This window comes from Lasioglossum baleicum, chromosome 14, assembly GCF_051020765.1.
Source record: "Lasioglossum baleicum chromosome 14, iyLasBale1, whole genome shotgun sequence".
Taxonomy (NCBI): Eukaryota; Metazoa; Arthropoda; class Insecta; order Hymenoptera; family Halictidae; genus Lasioglossum; species Lasioglossum baleicum.
The window spans coordinates 9,298,965-9,320,434 of record NC_134942.1 but is presented as its reverse complement, the minus strand read 5'-3'; the positions used below and the strand labels follow the sequence as shown (position 1 = coordinate 9,320,434).

The 21,470-nt window shown below is 44.9% G+C and overlaps 1 protein-coding gene across 2 annotated transcripts in view; it reads right to left on the bottom strand.

Moving 5' to 3' along the window:
- Positions 1–21,470, bottom strand: part of LOC143215757 (uncharacterized) — a 281,565-nt gene that overhangs the window by 211,693 nt on the left and 48,402 nt on the right. The window lies entirely within an intron of this gene.

The window sequence follows — 21,470 nt, the reverse complement described above, 5'->3', positions numbered from 1 at the left end:
CGTTTCCACCAACCCCCTCGTCCACTCATCAACCCCCGTTTTTTAATTCTTCACCGATTCACGACTGTTCCGGCTCTACGCGATTATGGTACTCCGCTGGTCCGACGATTCCGTTCGATCGAAGCGAACTACTCGATATGTGGGATATCAGTGAACACTGTAAATTACATAAACCTGCACAGCTCGCATAGACTACTGATCGAATTAATTTGCAGAGTATTTAATGAAGTGCGTTAATCAGCGAAATTGTTCGCGCAGCACGCTCGATTCGGTTGTTTTAATTGCAACGCGATCCGGCAAAATTCTGGCCAATTAAATATCAGCGACGACGGGGCGTTAAAGAAACAGCAGCACAGGTAGGCGGAAGTTAGCAACTCACGGAAATAAAGTCCTTCCGAACGAGTGTGCGGGACACCGTTACGCCGGAACGAGGTAAAAACGGCCGAAGTTTCGTTTACTTCGCGACGCGAGTAACGAGAATCCTCGTCGGCGTCGTTCGGGGAGCAACTTTAATTTCGTCATTAGCAAAGCCCGATGCCCTTCCCCCCACTTCTTCTCAGGGGGGCTGTAACCCCTCGAAATCACGAGAATTTTCAACGGACCCGAACCTAACGAGTTCCCGCGGAACACTTCAGCAGCGAGGCGAAAGAATCCACTGCGAGTGGTTCGGGAGGGGTTCGGTTCATTTCATTAACCGGAATTGAATGATACCTGTGATTCTACGTTTCGCGATGATTTTCAGAAGTCTGTAATTATCACTCATGGAACGACGCCGCTGCCGGTGGATGGGTGACGCCGAGTCACACGCCAGGTCAATGAACCTTCAATCGATTCTGAAGAATTTTCAAGAAAATCCATGGAAGATGGAATTTGATTTTGCAGAGTTAAAATAGCGAGACCTCTTAAGATGGATTTACGTGATCCTCCGTGAGTCTGATAACAAAGGGAAGATTTCAAGGTCTGGTTTTAATCATTTTCAAGGTTAATCCTTGTTTCTACAGGGAGGAAAAGTAGGCGGAGCGCAGTGTTTAACGCTGTCAAGGGATTTTGTCGCGTCATTAATGCTCGCGACAGAGTTTCTTTAAAGGTTCGACGACACCTTTTCTCTATTCAGCATCAATCCCCTTTAAGGATAACGAGTCACGTTCAGAGTTGCCGCAACGTCGGCTCCCTCACACACGACGCTTTTCGAAGGCTGGGTGGTGGATCGGCTTACGTGTCGCAACTTAGAAGCAGTTTACCATCGCAAACCGCCGGATAGAGGGATCGCCGCCGCCTGTACACCGAAAAGACGTCACGGGACGTACACATGCACTGACACGATCAGCTTCGACGCGGAGGAAACTTTTCGCCGGGCGAAACTATTACCGTCTGAATACAAAGTGTCTCGGAAACCTTAAAAGCACGCGGCTGTCACGCTTTAACGCGCCCGGGATTTTGGGCTCCATGATGGATCGCGGGTTTCGAGATCATTGATCAACATCGCCGGGAACAGAAAATACCGCCACGCTTCCATGCGCTGCTGCTCGCGTTTTTACCTCCGGAATCACTTTTCAACAAGAGGAGACGAGAGGAGAAGCACTTTTTCGCTTCGCTAGTGATGCAGGTCAATGACTGCGCGGTGCAAATGGAATTTTTACAGTGTTCAGAAATCTGTAATCGGATTATCGCCCGGCCGCAAGTCTGTTCCGGGCGATAACCCAGGCGTTTATGTTTCCTGTACGAGTCGTCGGTGTCTTCTCCTATATTTTCTGTTGTATTATATCCCAACAATAACATCCTGTAAACAGGAGCCAAGTTCCAATAGCCGTAAAAAGTTGTGGGATCAAACAAAATACGGCCAAGTTCGTTAGCTTAGAAATACCTCTTGCAATACTGAAAAAAGAAACATATATAATATTATTTCAGACTCCTTCTTAAGCAAAAACACAAGGTTGATTCGTCTAAAAATATAGAGATTTATTATTAATTACATAATTAATAATTCTTACATACTTCCCACGTGTCACACTAACCTAAAAATATAGAGAATCAACAATTAAATGTTTGTGCTTCCCTATATTCTCTCAACACACTCAATATTTCATTAATTCGTTCCTCACGAATTATCGAGGTAATTAATTATTAAATTAATCAATTGAATTGTCACTCTCTCTATCTGAATCTCTGTTTATTGAGCATCTATGTAACTCACCGGCCTATACACAAAGCTTACACATATTTACTGAAAAAAGCGTTTGTAAAAATTAGTTTAAAAGAAAGCTATATAATTTTTAAAGAGTTGCATAGAGGGCTAAATTATTCAAACTTGGCCGCTACCTAACAGCCAAGTTTGAATAATTTAGCCCACCATGCAACTCTTTAAAAATTATATAGCTTTCTTTTAAACTAATTTTTACAAACGCTTTTTTCAGTATTGCAAGAGATATTTCTAAGCTAACGAACTTGACCGTATTTTGTTTGATCTCACAACTTTTTACGGCCATAGGAACTTGACTCCTGTTTACAGGATGTTTTTGTTGGGATTTCATCAATTTCTGTTTAAATGTCATCAATTATGAAGTAGGTATTACTCTTATCCCTGATTCATTAAATCCTAAACATTTTTTATCTTTTAGGTGGACATTAAGTAAATTAATAAACTTTGATAATTATACCTTTGAGAGTTTGTTATTGCGATGGGATTGTAGGTCAATGGGAAGTACCCAAAAGATTTTGATGATCTCAGTGAGTCAGTCAGTCAGTGACAAAAGCAATTTCTGAGGTCCTATATCTCGGAACCTACTAATGTTGGAAGATTAATGTTTTGTCAATATTGAGGCATGATAGCATTTAACAAGTATACGAAATTACATCTCTCCATCTGCCTCCAGTGCCGAGTTATAAATCTCTAAAAAACGGCTAAGTTGTTTCGTGTAAAAGGAGGTAGTGCGAGAACTTGGCTGGTGCACTACCGTGCAGCTAGATTATCATATTTTTGTTACACTTTAATCTTTAGGCTACTATCAATTTTTCCCCGACACGAATATTCACAGTCTAACCGGTGCGGGTTCTCTATGTATCTCGCAAATGCCCGTCCATTGTACGGCATAAATGCGAAACGATCTGAAGCCGGGCAACAATATCTCAGCGTAGACGGTCGAACGTGCCGCATCTATTTACCCTATCGTTTGCGATCCCGGTCTGTCACCCCTCCGGTGGCACACATAATCGATTCACCGGGGTTGCGAGGGTGTCTTCGAAACAGAAGCTCCGGGAATCCTTTCATCCCCCCCACCCGCCTCCCGACAGCTTTGAACGGTTGGCAGCGGGGGCTGCCGTCAGCCGGTGGACAGGGACAAAAGCGGTCCTTTCGTGGAACGTGATTACGGGCTGCGGCGGTCGCCACAGAAAGCTGATTTCCTGAAAAATTCACGGTCCGCGGCCGCGGAAAAGTTAATCCTCACGCGAGCCCTCCCTCCATCTGACGCCGAATAATGCGAAATCCTCTGCGAGGAGTTCCCTGCCTCGGGGAGAAAGAGAACGGGAGAAAAAAAAAGAGAAGAAAAGGCGGCATCCGACGTTTCGATGGGTGTCTTCCGGCGTGCGCAAAGGCTTCGGGATTTAAATTAATTCGAGCCACCCCCTTTTCCCGGCTGGCAACGTCTCTTTAACAACGGGACCACGCACCCTGTCCCGTCCCGTCCGCCATTCTTCCGCCCAACGAAGTAATCACGGCCGTCTATTTGACGAGCAGAGTGGTTTCGAGTGGCTCGCCTGGGCGTAAATCGTCGCGCGCGGATATTCGTTATAATTCCACCCGTCGAAATGAATTATATATCAGCCCGTTTCATCCCCCATCGAAAAACCAGCCCTCCTTGTGGAGTCTCCCTGCCTGGGCGGTGTCTAATCACGATCTAGGCTAAGCCGGTTCAGCTGTTTCGCGGCGGACGAAAATGTAGGCGGCATTAAAGGTAACGAGGGCCGAGGGTCGGCGCCGGGCCGCTGTTTGCCCGAACCGGTGGAATGGGATTTTTCAAGAGCACCGACTTCATTTTATTAAATCGCAACGGCACGTCCTGCATCCCGGCCTTGATATTTGCGAGCTTTGCCACAACGCTAATCGATTAATTAATTTACTGGAGCCAGGATAGATGAAAATAAAAATGTCTTTTATCCTCGTCCTTCTTGAGAAAATCCTTGCTAATACGTTCTGTATCTGGGTCACGCCTATTCTACTTGTCTGCCCTTATCTGATCAGGGAAAAATCCCTATCCCATTTGTCTCACCATACTTCGCCCTCGTTCTACTCGTCTCTCCACAGGTCGACCGTATTTCACTTGTCTGGACAAAGGTCATCTCATTCTACTTGTATCTAGGTTTTAGAGAAGAACGAATTGGGAAGCTCGTGACGTATCTGTGCAATTATATAGGTACAGGGTGTAACAAAATTTAGTGTAATTCACTTTGACCTTGAAATACTAACACTCACTACACAAAAGACCAGAAAAGACTGTGATTATTGGCAGTGGTCGTCTAAAGGTTGTGATGTTCACTGTCCTCTATTTGTTTACATCCGTTCCGTTTACAAAGTAACGGTGGCTAAATCGAAGCCGCTGTTCAAGGATGATTGTTAACAGCCATAAACCATGATGGTTCTCAACTCAAAGAACGGAAGACGACGTTAAAACATTTAACATTCTTTTATAAGAGAACGGTTGAGTTGCGACCTATGGTTCCTTTGACAAGTTTGGTCCCCATGATGAGTAGATATGCCATACAAAAATTTGATCTTGAATTTCAAGGTCAAAGTCAATTTTGCGGCAATTTCTTTTAACAAATCTCCACTGATCCGAAGGTGTACAGCCATCTGTCAGAACCATGCAACTAAATTTTGTTACACCCTGTACATACCAGTGTATAGGTGTTTGCATAAGTTATTATTATTATCGAGCAATCCATTAGCAAGGAGTCTTTCAATTGGGAAGGCCCGACCGCGCGGCTGTGTCCCAGCGGGCCGGTCGCAGTGGGCTAAATCGAAATTAGTCAGACGTCCGTCGGTTTCTGGTTTCAAAGCTCATCGGATCGGAGCCTGGGCGGCGAATGACGATCATTTATGGACCAATTACAGCATCTATAGGTCCCGGCAGACCAGGTCTACGTGCACACGGGGGCATTTCCCCGGTTATTACTCGCCGTGGTTTCATCCTCGGAGTTTTCCAGACGGTAACCAGCGCCCATCTGCGCCGGCCAAATTGAGTTCATCCTTTTCGGGCGAGCACACCGCAAATTGAACGATGCTCTAATGATTTCGCGTTCCCCCGCCGCACCTTCGCCCGGTGTTTACGGCGTATTTATGACGGTTACGTGCCTACCACCCACCCATAAACCACCGACGTTCCGATTGTTTTCCAATCTGCACTAACTCCTTCGAGCCAGGGAGCTCAGTCTTCGAAGAGAAACTAGCTGCGAGGAACGTGGTTAACCGGCGGGAAAATAAAAATTTCCACCAGCCATTTTCCAGCCGTCAACGCCGGGGAATTATTTGCAAGGTGTCTCGGCCGTCTCCGTTTATAGAAAAGCGATATCTTCGGTGGATAAATTCTGTGGCCGTGTCAATGCGTCATCTTAGCTTCGATGGAAATGCAATATTCGTCAGGACTGGTTTTACGTCAGGCAATCGTAAATGTCACGCTATCGAAATAATCTCCCCGGTGTTATTCGGGAAACTGTTCATGCCTTGATTGTGTCTCCAACGTGCTCCCGATTTAGTGTGAATATTAATGTTCACCTTTATTCGTACCACTTCGCCCGTCGGAACATTATTAATAGCATATAAAAACAAGCGACGGCGTTCCGACGTGATTTATAAATTCTGAAATTTCAATCTTTGTCCTCCTTACAATCGTAATTGTGTTTTACAGTGGCACGAGCGAGAAACAATTTACTCAGCAATTTTCCGCAAGGTTTTAAGCGAATCGTGAAAGAAAAGTTTGAAATTGGATACTTTATTTGATTAACAGGTCAGGTAACCGGACACGTATTATTTTTTCCGGCATAAACGTTGCGATACTCCTGTTAAAACATCTCTGGTTATTAAATTCTAATTAGCTTCTCTCGTAACACCACCACTGAATTTATTAAATAGTATTTCAGAGAACTTCCTATTATCTGTAACTGTGGGGTGAAAAATTTTGGAAAGTGGTGTTTTAATAAATTTCGTAGGTCCGGTGTTAAAACGGGCAACTTTTGAATTAAATTTTCACGCAAGACGCACTCCAATTAAGAGTTGCGATCGTCTCACGCGAGCACGCACGCCCCGAGCTTATATAATACGCGGGAATATATGTATTTATATAGCGGGTATCGACCGTTTTTAATTATAGTCTGCCCGGCTCCGTAACGTGTTAAAAAAAGAAAAGGCGTTGAACCGCGCGTGCAACGGCACCCTCTGCTCCCAGGCGCTTCCTCTACCTAAAACAACTCGACTATAAAACCCCCACACTCCCACACGCCGGATTCTATATCGCTTGCACCCTCCGCGTGCTAATGCACCGGGGGGTACGATTCATCTTTTATCCTCTCTACTTCAAACTCACCCCCTCGCCGTCGCGGCTGGAAAAACGGATTCTTAAAATCCTCGTCGAAGAAGAAAAACTTGCCGAGCGTAATAGTTCCGTAAACTTGGACCGTACATTCCTGGCGGTTGTTTGTAAACTGCAAAAATTTATCTATCTTTGAGAAATCGTCGACTCGTACGGCTTATGTAGTCTCGTTTTGGAATTTTATTTCGTGCAATCGTCAATATGATTAACCACATCAGTAAATAATAATTATTATACAGACGAATGCGATTAAAGAGTGTTCATTTATAATACAACGACATCGATAATACCAATGGGAGAGATTATGGTAATAAAACAGAAGCGGTAATTCATAATAATATTCAATGGGGGTAATAAATAATAACGATGTCCAATATAGGAATATATGTAATTCAACAAACCATTGGTCAAAAATTATTTAAATTTCAACAGTCCGCTGAATTTCCTTCGCGAGAAGCTTACCTCAACATTTTCCTGCTTTTCATTCCGGACAGAAAAAAATTCCTTCAAAACTTCTTGACGAAACAAAAGGAAGTGCCGTGGAAAATGAAAAATCCCAAGAGAAGGATTTCTGAGGATGAAAGGAACGTAAGTACCGGCACCTGGGTAATACGGCTGAGATTATTTTGACAGTAGATGCGGTGTACTTTGATCAGACCTGGAGCGAGTTCTTTTCCAATATTTTTCGAGGTTAGATTATTCTTGGAGCCGAGCGTTTTCGTGATTTGTGGAACTAATTAAAAATGTAAAACTGCGCGAAGGCGAATGGAAATGGCAGCGGGGATGAAAAATGTTGGTAGAAGGCGGGATGGAAGTGGGGGCTCGCGATGGAGGTTGGCTAAATGATGCGCGATATTTTATTCAGCATCCGGCCTAGGAAAAGCGATCACCAGAATTGGAGACGTCGATCGTGACGTATCTATGGAAATTGAATTCGCCGCGAATAGGGCAAGGTGGCGCGCGGGCGAACTCTGTACTCGGAAGTTCCGCGTCTCTGCTCTCACCCCCGCCGATTTTCCTTTTTCCCGGAATTTCCTCCCGGAGGAACGCGAGTTCACCGTTTCGTTTCATCTGGCTCGCGGAGAAATTCGCGACAGCTGTCCCCGCGTCGGCAATCAACTTTGACAACTCGATTTTTCCTCGGGATCTCCCCGAAGAAAATTATAACGCAATAATGTCGAGACATCGCCGCCCGATTCCGTATGTTTAGCCGCGTCAATTACGCGGTAATGAGCTTGACAAATTTCGCGGAAAATTAAATCCCATCGCGTCGTGTAACATTAATGTTAATTCACCGGTTTGCCCAATTTAATTTGCAATTGCTTGGCGAAGCATTATTATTCATTTACTATTAAACGAAAGCCAAATTCGTGCGGTAATAAACTCGTCAAATTCTCTGGAAAATTAAAACGCATCGTATCGTGTTGTATTATCATTAACCTGATGTGAAACAGTTCAATTCGGTACAGTAATGAGCACGACTTTTGTTTTATATTACCGCTTATTGTCTTGCGTTACATGATTACCAATTTTCTAGTACAAGTAGACGAAACTCGGCGCGGCCAATAAACATGATTAATTTCATGGAAAATCAAAACCCATTGTCTTATATAACAATATTATATTATTGATGTAACGTAAAGCGAAGAACAATTTCAGTGCAATAATAAGCTTCGTAAATTTTCCAGAGAATCAATGCTCGTTACACTGTGTTGTTAATTAAATGTTAGCCAAAGGACAGGTAATATTCCCACTAAATTCAGTTTGAGATCTTCATCGTGAAAGACTCAGTCGATATTACGAGGTAAATACAGAGCAGAAATGTCTCTTATACCCCAGTCTATGCAAATTACTATGTAGAGAACCTGATTATTCACAACCGTCTACGAGCTGGTATTACTTCTCCGATTTAGACCTGTCCGACATAAAATCTTACCATAGAAACTTTCTATCAATTGCACCCTTCCTCGTGAATGAAGTTCTCTGTTCCGTGCAAAAAGAATGATGAACAAATTTACTCTGGAGTGAGATAACGAAAAATGGCAGCACCCCCTCGTCTACAATGAATCGTCGAAAAACTGCAACACGTTCTTTAATTGGCCACGCAATTCTCCGTGCCGTAATCATCGTGAAGCGGCGGGTATTTATTTAAAGCGGAGGCAATTGTAAAATTCATTTACCGTAATTGGTGGGCCGCCGCTAATTCCATTACAACGAGAAATTCAAATCGAATTGAATTAATTGTGCGCCGATACAGGCGCACGATAACACACAGAAACGCCGCATGTTAATTATACATTTGTACAAGGCTTCGGGCATGTATTATTTATGAGCGTGTTAAGCGGTGCGCCTCTATAACCCGCGCACCGTTCCCAGTCGATCCCTTTATTTTTCTTGTCCCAGTTCCGCCGAGACTTCTGCCAATTCGACCCGCAGAACCAGTCCGGATAATCCGCCCGCCTCGATTCTCATTTTCGCGCGAAACGTTCTCGCGGGGAAAAAGGGTCGAGGGCGCGTGCACGTTTCTCAGAGAATTTTCTCAGCGATAATATATTCGCGAGTCGTTTCTCCCGGCATCACACACGCGGGGAAACAGAGTCTCCCGGATAACAACAAGCTCCCTGAAAGGTTAGCGGATAATAATATTTGTCAATTCGCTTAATGAATTGTGTGCACAGTTAATGGTGTCAAAACAGTAAATCCCCAGAATATGCGTATATTACCGCCGCCGGTTAGAGCGAAACCCAGGGAAATTCACTCCGGCCTAGTAATCGCAAATTAATGCAGAAGACACATATTCTATCCGCGCGCGCGGCCGAACAAAGTGATACGCGGCGGTTTAATTGAACTCGCCCGGCGGATAAGTGGATCGACCGAAAAATAAAAAAGGTTTGACGGTACATTAACCATTTTATTTTAAATCCTCTTCCTCGCTTGATTTTTTGCCGCCGCAGGTGGAAATTCAGACTGTATCAAATTCTTTACAACGGCCTGTCAGAACTGTCTATTAAACCTGTCTGCGAAAATCGTCGGTTCAATTTCACCGATAAATCTATCCGTTATAATTGTCTACGAAAACTGTCTGTTAAAATTCCCTGGTGAAATTGTCTGGTAAACTAGTCCGGAGAAATGTCCTCGACCTTAACGACAGGGTAGAGTTAGGAGAATTTTGAAAAAAAAAATCTATCGTTACCTAGACCCCGGGTCGCTTAATGCGAATATTCGGCCGAGACTCGGGCGAAAGTGGAACGAGTCCGTGCTAGAAATGTGTACATTGTACTCGCCACGGCGAAATGATATAGACAGACTAGGCAGCGCAACAGCGACACAAGGGGTCGCTATAATGAGCGGCCCGACCTCGACATGTAGGCCAACCTCTGACGCATACCTGCGCCGCATGCACACTACCTAGACTTTCCACGTTCCCGCCGGCCGGGGCTCGTTAAAGTGCGAGCGACCAGGAAGAGGCAACCCGAGCACATTGCGAAATCAACCTTCAATGAAAAATCACGAATCGACCCTCCGCAGAGGCGCCAGTAAAAATGGCCATACACCATTACTCAAAATAGTTCGAATATTATTAAGTTCGTCTGCATTCTATAAATCGTAAAAAGCTCAACTGTTGTGTGTATGAGAAAACAGGTTCAATTAAAAATGATCAGGGTTGAAAGAGCTGTCTTGATTTTGGAATTAAAATTGCTCCGAGTCCAAAAAGTAGACTCGAACGGCGAGCCAAAAATGATAGAAAATGGTAAAATAAATTTCTCCCAGCCCCGAGCAGAGTGTACTCACCGCAACAAAACTTTCTGTCCAAGTCCCCGAAAGAATGATCCCCTGAACCGAGACTCTCAGCAATTTAGGGGGAGACTATCTCGTCCGTCCCGGTAACCAGACATTCGGCAAGACTACAGTGGTGTATCAGCGACTGAAGTTCGAGTGGAAGTTCAACTTTCCTCCTCGAGCAATTACTGGCGGCGCCATTGTGCCCTGAAGTGTTTACATCGCCGCCGAAGAGTGTCAGCCGAACTTGCCGGGAGGACACGGGCACCCTCTTCCGTCCGAACCGGCAACGGTTACTTTCGCGTTCGCACACAGCTAGACATAACCGTCCAGAAGTTGGCAAGCTCTTTAAGCAGCTTGGCGACCACTTAAACGGGGGTGAACTCGACGAATTCAACGGGATGGTAGTGGTGGCGGTTGTAGGAGGTGTATTCGACCGGAACGGGGACGTTTTCAAGCGACGACATCTCGGCCTTGTCCGCTAAGAAACTGCCTGGTGTCTCGCGCTGCAAGAATTCCAATTAACTATGGGGAGAGTGACGACACTGTCGGCTATAGGCGTTCGTCGAACGGACTCCTATGGCAGCGCAAATTCAAACTTCCTGAGGACATTAGCATCGGGAACGTCAAAGTTTCCGCGGAGCTGACACTACACCGAGATCGTTGATATCTGCCTGTATGGTAGATTATTCATTTCGTGTAATATTCTGATATGTTCGTGTAATGTTCTGATCCTGAGGGACCTTAATAAACGACTACTCACGGTCGTTCAAGATCACAGACAGAGGACACACATCATCATTATGCCTACAATACGTTTTTCTGATCCTCAGGAATCTTAATAAGTACTATCATTAATAAGTACTATCATCATCATCCCCACCACTAGTTGTTCTGATCCTCAGGAAGCTTTATATATACTCAAGGACGTTCAAAGTCTCAGTCTGAGGAAACACATCATCGCCATCCCCACTATCGGTTGTTCTGCTCGTCAGGAATCTTAATAAGTACTCAAGAACGTTCAAAATCACAGGCTGAAGAAACTCATCATCATCATCATCATCATCATCCCCACCATAGGTTGTTCTGATTCTCAAGAAGCTTAATAAATACTCAAGGACGTTCAAAATCACAGGCTGAAGAAACACATCATCATCATCATTCCCATAATAGGTTTTTCTGATCCTCAGGAAGCTTAATAAAACTCGAGTACGTTCAAAGTCCCAGTCTGAAGAAACACATCATCATTATCATCCCCACCAAAGGTTGTTCTGATCCTCAGGAAGCTTAATAAAACTCGAGTACGTTCAAAGTCCCAGTCTGAAGAAACACATCGTCATTATCATCCCCACCAAAGGTTGTTCTGATCCTCAGGAAGCTTAATAAAACTCGAGTACGTTCAAAGTCCCAGTCTGAAGAAACACATTGTCATTATCATCCCCACCATAGGTTGTTCTGATTCTCAAGAATCTTAATAAATACTCAAGGACGTTCAAAATCACAGTCTGAAGAAACACATCATCATCATCATTCCCATAATAGGTTTTTCTGATCCTCAGGAAGCTTAATAAAACTCGAGTACGTTCAAAGTCCCAGTCTGAAGAAACACATCATCATTATCATCCCCACCAAAGGTTGTTCTGATCCTCAGGAAGCTTAATAAAACTCGAGTACGTTCAAAGTCCCAGTCTGAAGAAACACATCATCATTATCATCCCCACCAAAGGTTGTTCTGATCCTCAGGAAGCTTAATAAAACTCGAGTACGTTCAAAGTCCCAGTCTGAAGAAACACATTGTCATTATCATCCCCACCATAGGTTGTTCTGATTCTCAAGAATCTTAATAAATACTCAAGGACGTTCAAAATCACAGGCTGAAGAAACACATCATCATTATCATCCCCACCAAAGGTTGTTCTGATTCTCAAGAATCTTAATAAATACTCAAGGACGTTCAAAATCACAGTCTGAAGAAACACATCATCATCATCATTCCCATAATAGGTTTTTCTGATCCTCAGGAAGCTTAATAAAACTCGAGTACGTTCAAAGTCCCAGTCTGAAGAAACACATCATCATTATCATCCCCACCAAAGGTTGTTCTGATCCTCAGGAAGCTTAATAAAACTCGAGTACGTTCAAAGTCCCAGTCTGAAGAAACACATCGTCATTATCATCCCCACCAAAGGTTGTTCTGATCCTCAGGAAGCTTAATAAAACTCAAGTACGTTCAAAGTCCCAGTCTGAAGAAACACATTGTCATTATCATCCCCACCATAGGTTGTTCTGATTCTCAAGAATCTTAATAAATACTCAAGGATGTTCAAAATCACAGGCTGAAGAAACACATCATCATTATCATCCCCACCAAAGGTTGTTCTGATCCTCAGGAAGCTTAATAAATACTCAAGGTTGTTCAAGGTCGCAGAGAGAGGAAGCACGTCATCATCAACCCCGGTAATGTTATTAAAATTACGGCTCACACGTTGCAGGCAGGCGAGGATGTTGCATTGCCAGGTGAAAACGTTCGCAGCAGAAGATATGCATCAGCGAGTGGCGGCTGGAGTGCGTACTCCATCGGTCTAAAAGCTGGCTTTGCAGCAGCGAGGGGCTCTCGACGGAAGACAGCCCCGAAGTTCCGCGAGCACGTAGCTCGACGCCGACACCGACTTCGGCGTCGTCACGTGAATTTCGTCCCGTGTTCTCCTGGTGAATTCCTCGGCCTCGCGTAAAAAACGACACCGCTCGCGCGAAACAACGAAACGGCGGCTGAATTCGCTCGAAAAAGGGAGCACGAGGTGAGGCACAAGATGCGACTCCATTTAGATCCACTCGGTCCTGTGATTTCTAAACAAGTTCCATCGCGTATCGTTCCCCCGGAATCGATTAATACTGGCGACGACCAAATGAAATCGAACGAACGCATCGGTTATTTTCTCATTATCGCAATGTGCAGCAGGTGCAGCGTGGCGCGCACAGATCAGAAACAAATCGAAAATAAAACGCCGCTTATCGATTATCGGCGGACAATTGGAGGGCGCATGTAGCCTATATCTGTTTCTTTTTTTCGTTTGTTTTATTTCATCGCGTTGCATTTGACTGCGAATCGGAACGGTCAGTTATTCGTGACAGTATTGTCGGGGATTTAACCTTCGGTATACTCGTACTCTACTTTCTACGTAACTGTTCACGAGGCATTTCATACGACTCGAACGTAAATAACTTTTTATGCAAGTTCACTGTAATCAGAGAACCCGGGAAACTTCTCGCGAGAAATCTGGTGAATCGAAACTCGTCTCCATAAACGCAGTCGATAGCCAGAGAATCGGGAACCCCGAAGCTTTTGTCAGTGGACGTGTACTATAATTGCCTCGCCGGAAGTTGAACAGTATCGACCGGCGAGCATCGAACCGCGACAAAACGGCCGTTCGGTCATTCGCGTGGCAAGTCAGCCGTCTAGTTATTTACGCGAGACATTAACCAGCCGTTCACGCGGCGCAACAGCGAACAAGAAATTTAATTAGCCCTCCCACTAGGTGAACGGGTAGACGGCGATGAGGGGGGTGGAAGCTCGCGATCATAATCGCAGCTTGCGTCCCATTTCAATCTGGCGAGTGGGAACGAGGAGCACAAATTCGTACGAGCAACAAGAGTTTCCCAAACAATTTGTTCGGGTCACGAGAGTGGGGGAGCAGGGGCGTATAAAGAGAGAGAGAGAGAGAGAGAGAGAGGTGGGGGTACACCTTTTATATTTTCCCAGCGAACACTCGCCCCATGGCGAGAGAACCGTAATTTGTAGTTACCGGCGGAATGAACGTCGGCAGTTTGTCTGGGAATCTACTTCCCGTGTAACTTGTAAAAGTGGGAGCCACTTTCGGTCTACGCCCCTCAATTATAACTCTGAAACACGTTCTCTATCCAACGGGCAGGGCCACGCCGCCAATAAGACGCGTATACCAACGCGGATTGCATGCCACTGCGGTTCTAGAACCGTGCCGTTTCCGCTTTGAGATGATTTAACGGCGGTTCTGTTGACGAGCGATAAACGAAACCTCCGCCGACCCGGGAGAAGCACGTGAAACACAGTCGGCGGGATAAGTAATAATTCCCGAGGCTTGTCTGCCGACAGAGCAAACAGTCGGTCTGGAAATCCTGACTTGCGACCAATGAAAAATTGCACGGCTCCCTCCTACCGAGGATATTCCAATTGGATGCGGTATACACTGTGCAGAATGTTCCAATGACCAAATTGTTATGTACACTGAATGAAAAAGAAGACGAAACATTTCTCTGGGCAGCAAATAAGGGAACGAGGATTAAAACTTTTATTACTACACTTTCGTAAGAATCTAAGAATTGATTGGAGAACCCTCGAGATGTAAAAAGAAACGAATTTATCCTCGAAGAAGAAGAAGTTCGAAGAAGGTAAATCATCCGCCCTGCTTTTCTACGCGATTCTTATTTTCCCGAGACTAAAGAATTACAAAGTAACAATTTATCGCGAAGTAATTAGCCAGTTAAAGAATCTATTCCTGTATGATTTTTATTTATTGTTTGTTCGTGTTTTCTGACCTTAACAATTGAATTGACTTGGTAATATAGAGAAGGGTGAAAAAGGGGGCTAATCCATGTAAACCGGCCCTGTTGTAACTGTCCTGCGAATGAGCACGTTCAGCCTGACAAATAGATCGGCCGAGGGTAGGTTGTGATAGAGTCGCAGTGGTAGCGGCCGTCATAAATCAGACGTGACAACTGGAGAGCCGGTTCGGTGTACACAAGATAGCCGGGGCGAAATTATATCCTTTCTGCCTTACGATTCCATTCAGCCTGCCATATAGAACAATCTTTTTTTATATCGACGGTCTAACAACCTCGTAAATTCCGATTATGACCGGGGCGCAGTCGCCGCAGAGTGTACGGTTGAACACGAGTTAATCGAAGGGGGTGACAAATTGTTTTACTTCGAGTTCGGCCAATAAGTTACAGTTTCCCAATAGAACTCCATTAATAAACCAGATTAGAAGATTACAAGTTAAACCCAACTAGCCGGGTTGCCGTGCCGGGTTTTACATGGATGTCGAATTTACGTGTGCGCAAGTACAACGCCGCTGGAGAATACACAGACGGTTTTTCACACAAGTCTGTTAAATGGTAGACTCTATTTTTCACACGAGCGTTTTTCCGCTCGATCTTCGCGAGTCAGCTTGAAATCAAAGGGCTCGTTGGTTCGCGAGAGCGCAAGAAAAAAATGAAGAAACAAAAGGTGCCGGTGATAGGCGAACGGTCCGCAAAGTTAATCCGTCAGCAGTCACGCGGACGGAATCAAACCGGCAATCGTAACAGGTATTTTCCGCGCGCGCGAGCACAAGCGGGAAACGGGGGATCGAGCGAGTAAGCGAACAAGCAGAGGCGAGCTGGCCCGCGCGCGCGCCATTAATTATCGAGTAATGCACTGTGTGACACATTAGTGCGTAAAGAGGAAATTATGGGCATAAAACGGCGACGACACAAAAGCGACAAAGGGACAGCCGGCAAATATTTTCCGAGCGGTGGCTCTGTGCCGATGGTAGAGGAGGGAACCGAGGTTGGAAAAGAGAGGGAGGGAGGGAGGGAGGCTACGGGCACCGCCAACGAAATGACAGTTTTAATGAAACTCCGATGACCGACTTCCGGCCCAACGAGCTCGCGGTGAACGTCGAATAAATATCGGGGCGAGAGAGCGAGCCGGAGAGCACGGGGATGGTCGGTGACAAAGGGTATCGGCAGCAAACCGGGCGAAACAGGGGCGGTTTGCCCCCCCCCCAAACCCTACTACGTCCCTGGCAAATATTATAATTCATTCGTCACGAAATATCGCGCGCAATGCCTCCCACCGATAATGAATCACGTGACGGTGGCGGAAGGCCGACCCGGTCACGCGGTCCCCGCCGATTTTAATCGGTGTTTTCGCATCTTTCGCTGATCCGAAGCGATACCGGATAATTAAATGACCTCCGGAACACGCCGCAACGGAACACAGACGCTGATTGCATCGTCTGCAACACGACGCTCGTGAGAACGAGAAATTAAGGCGTTGCACTCCGGTCGCGCGTATGAAAAACACGCAGCCCTTCGGCAATTTTTAATTGCGCTGTTTACAAAACTGTTCGGTCCTGAATATTCATTTCTGAAATTTAAGAACCAAGTAGGGTGAGCAATTCAGCGACACTGTTGGCATAAGGACCGTCCCGGTAATGTCGGGCTGCTCGGGGCCGTAAATCTCTCGGCGTCTCAATAAACTCAAATACTGAGTTGCCTTATAACCAATTAAATTTAACGTCGCAAGTAGATTTGCCTGGGTCGAGCGTCCCGGGCGCGCGTATTAGCGCCGTTTAACCGGGACGTTAGGTTTGATTACTCATAACGAAAGGCGCGGCCGATTGTTCTACAAAGATAATTGCAGGCTGGAAGGGCTAACGAGTCGGCCGAACGTTTCATTGGGCAGTAAAGCTTGCCACGAAAGATGTGGAAGAAGATATGCTTCTCTCTCTCTCTCTCTCTCTCTCTCTCTCTTTCCCTCTCCGTGTGTTAGCGAGCATGCTCGCCCGCCGGGCGACAACAAACGTTAACGATGCTTGACCCCCTTACGTTTCAACATTGAACCGTTAAATTGGATAATATTGCTGCCGCCCGCTGATAAGTGAACGAAAGCATTAATCGATTCCCAGGGCGAGCCCTGTTTTCTACTCGGATAATCGCGCGGCTCGCACTGAAGAGCTAGATTGAATCGTTCCAAAACGAACAACAGCCCAGCGAGAACGCTGATTATCGCGACGAGGATTATCGAGCACTCGACCGCTTTATTTATTTACAAGACAATCGCATTCTCACAAACAAATTTACGCTGACGTTTCCCGGAGACTGAGAACATTGCCAGTCATCAGAATTCCTGCTTTTGTCTTGTGCTCCGTTCGAAGAGTCAACTTGTAAAACCATCGCTTTCTTCGAAAAAAAAGCGCAGACTTCCATCGGAAATTCTATCCGGACAATTTCTCGTTCATCTCCGAGCGAAACGTCCGTCCGCGTGACGTCCACGGTAAAACTCGATATTCTAAGCGGCGCGGAACATCAATAAACAAAATCCGCGGGTGCCCGTTGAAAATTTCATAGGGTACACTTCCGGCGACGGTTAATCTAATAGTCGTTGCGTGGTCACGCGGACACGGGGATGCCAAAAAAATAAAAATTCCGGAAAAAAAGAACGGAGAGCTGCCTTATCGGCGCGGCGCGCGGTTTATTTAAACGGATTGGCAGAAATTTCGGAGAATAAAAATTTTACGGCCGCTTTTATGACGAGGAAGCGAACCAGCCGGAACGTTGTCGATAATTTTGTCGAGGCGTGCTCGCGTGCCGGGCTCGAACAGGTCCTGCGTCTGACAACTCCGTGCCGATTTCGATGCAGTTCCGGTCGAGTTGCACCGTGGCTTTCGCGGGTTACATCGGCGATGCACTTATGCACCGCTGCAGGCCATTGTGTTTCGCCGCCCTCGTAAAGCTATGTCCACGTTTATTGCCCCGCCTCGTTAACGTTGCGCGAAATCTGGACGAGATGGCGAGCCGGTCCGGTCCCGGACATCTATTTCTAATTTTATATCAAATAGAAAATGTCTCTGAACGACTTCAAACTTTTCGAGATCACTAGCTGATACAATGTTAAAATATTTTTGAAAAATTCCCGTTTCGAGTACATGGGGTCCGCGGTAAAATCGCAATTTCCGGGATTTCGGCTCAAGTCACGAGCCACCGTCGAAACTTGCCGGCGATCACCGGGCCCGAACTTTGGTCGATTAAAACTGTCGGACATTGCTACTCGAGCCATCAATTATCCCGGCTGATGGACGCCGCTAGATTGGCTCGCGCGCGGCAACGATTCCGCAATATCGTAACGCGCGTTTGCACAATGTTTCGCCGGCCATTTGGCTCTCTCTTGGGTCCCCGACGGAGATTGAAACCGTGTGAACGAAACCTGATTTGATTTTAACGTGAATCGAAACCTAGACAGCGAATATATGATGGGGTTAATTCGGCTTTATTACATGAGGACTAATCGAACCCCATGCTGGTCTAAATTTCGACAAAAAAATCGTTGTGGTCTGTACACTCGATTGAAATAAGTAGCTGATAGAACGCGATTTATGCTCGCGATTTAATGAAATGATAACGGGAACAGGCGAAATCTAGCATGATTTAGCGGCCTCGCATTTAAAGCTAACCACGAGAATTTATGGTCATGCATAACGTTGATTAAACTGTTTAATATTGTGCACTTACGCGGGGTGGAAAAATCTTGGAAAAATTACAGGACACTTGAAATGTATTGCACACTCGAGAATATAGAATCTGACAATTGTGTCAATTTACGGGAACGTTCGGGAAATTACAGAATTCAGGATCTAGCAGAGTTTAATATATTTCGTGTTTAATTTCCCGAGGACAACGAGGAATGAAAATTCCACTCGATTAAAACCTCTTCAAATTTATCGGGACAGTGGTACATTTACATAAACATCCACGGTATAATAACGACGTAACAGATGGTACATTTTTATGTATGAGTCGGCAGGTTTGTTGTCGCGGAAATTCAATATTGCAAATGGAAGTAAGGATCGGTAACGATTTAATATAAACCTGGTACAATCTGACTCATTATTTTACAGAAGAAAACTTCATACACCACGTTAACTAAACTGCTGATCAAATAAAATATCAAATTAACATAATCACACATTTCTGTACCTCTCCTGTTTCTCATTTGATTTATTTTATTTCCATGTTTGTTCTCGTTAAATTTACACGAGGGATTAACATCGGTCACTAACGCAACGCTGTAAAGTTTGATGAATTGCGATAAGCAATTTCGTAAAAAGCACGGGGGAGTAAAAATTGCACAAAAGCTTATTAAAATGCACATACAGTGAACCTGTATTATTCTTTCAACTTTTTAATATTATTAAAACGGGAAACCAGTGAAATAGAGTTCCACGAAAATTGGAAAATTCAATCGTAGTGAAATAAAAGAATTGTTCCTACAACCTTTGTTAAAAATGTTAAAACGAGGAATAGGGAGAAGATGTGCAGAATAATTTTTCAAGTCCGTTCGAAAACGAACAAGACTGGTGCAACGCTGACCGAAAAAACGAACATAAATTCGAAAAATGCTAGTGCCAGTGACTCTCGCCGCAAGAGAATTGCAGCCTCCAAGGATCGGCAGCGAGGTGAGCAACGCTTTCGGCGTGAGTCCGCGCGTCGACGCGCTGCTCATGAATTAATCAAATCCGCGGCGTGCCCTGTCGGCGATATATCACCTGAATCTGAATTATTCCCCCACGAGCTCATCAGGGAACGAGTTTTAAATTTAAGTGCGTTTTATCTAAAAAGAAGAGAGAGTGTTTCTTATTATGGAAACTTTTTTACGTATTTTTCGCCTCGCGAGACCATTGCGAACTGCAAAGTTTTAACGAAGGCATCACCGAATTTCTACGAGTCAATTTTGCGGATACAGTCTCCAATAATTTCCTAGATCATTGTACCTATATATTTATCGACTGGTCAGCCTATACTATGACCAAAGTTGCCGAATTTGGTCAGCTTTTACACAGAACGAGCATGTATCTTGTGAAAGGGGAATATTTGGTTTATTCGTGGCATTCCCTCGGAGTTATACTTTCGGTCTAGTTATGTGTATCTTTGAAAAGAGAAATATTTGCAGTGTCATTGGCAGTATTAGCTAACTGCGAGTTGTAAATTAGTTAAATTCCGATCCACGGAGCCGGTACAACTTCGCCAACTCGCTCAAGTTTTTACTCGAAACTACTATTTTATCTAGATGCTTGCTGAAGGTAGCGTTTAAAATTGAGAAATGGTCTTAGCTTATCCACATACCTTGTTCCTAAATAAGTACATATAACCTTGCCCCATAATATTCGGCTATTAATCTTCCAGATGAAATCCACTAAGTGCAATTTTTAATACAAAAATCTCACCGAACGTTCATAATAATTGTAATCCCATCCAGTTGAAGGGTTGAAAACAGCGGAGAAATTTCAGGTGAAAATTCCAGAGTGGATGTAAGCGGAAATAGACTAACATCATCTGTCATATTTCGTTAATTAGCAACTTTTGCCTGCAAGCAATGTCAGCACGCCTGAATTCCTGAACAAAAATGAACGCCGAAGAAGTTGACAGTCGGGGCAACTGCAAAATGGCAATGATAACTCGACACTGGAGTTTATGGAATTATGAAAAAGCTGAAGAAGAATTTAAACTTGTTCTTATACTATTTTCTATTTCAATCGAGTTTGTTGCAGTGCAGACAATTTTTATTTTGCACGAAGATCCGTTGGCTAATGGTAGCTAAAAGATCGATGGATCACAAGGAGGGCGAAAAATGCTATAAACGGGCTCATGATTTCTGTTGCGTCGGTACATTTTAGATTTGTCTCCGCTCGGCACGATCGCTCCGGAATGCGGCCGTAACTCGGTCGGTTAACCGCGTTTCTCCGCAGAGAGAGAGAGAGAGAGAGAGAGAGAGAGAGAGAGCGTATTTCGTAGCTCACGCTTGCACATGCATAATGGAGGGAAGCGATCGATCAAGATAAGACGAAATTGTATCGCAATAAAGAAAACTGCGAGCCGACGCCGCTCGTACACGCCGGCTTAATGGCGACGGAAAAATATCCGACGGCTACCACCGTCGAGCATAATACGATTCATACTCCTCCGCAATGCGCTCTGCGAGACCACCGGATCCTTGATTGCCCTCGTGTTTATTACCAGGTCGAGGATTTTTAACGCGCCGCTCAATTTCCTACGGTTATGGAAATTATGCTGATCCGCTTCCTCTTTTGTGCTCCTGCGTGGTTCTTCCTTTTCCGAAGCATTGAAATGACTTATCTCTCTCCATAAAATTCCGCAAGACGTATTCGGGAATAGTTGGATAATCTAAAAAATATAAAAAGTAATCGTTTATTTCGTTCAGGGATCATTTCTGCTCCGAGTGCAGTCCGATCCCTTATCAGCCATGGAATTACCCGTACGAGGCTGGCGGTCCCCTTCGATATCCCCGAC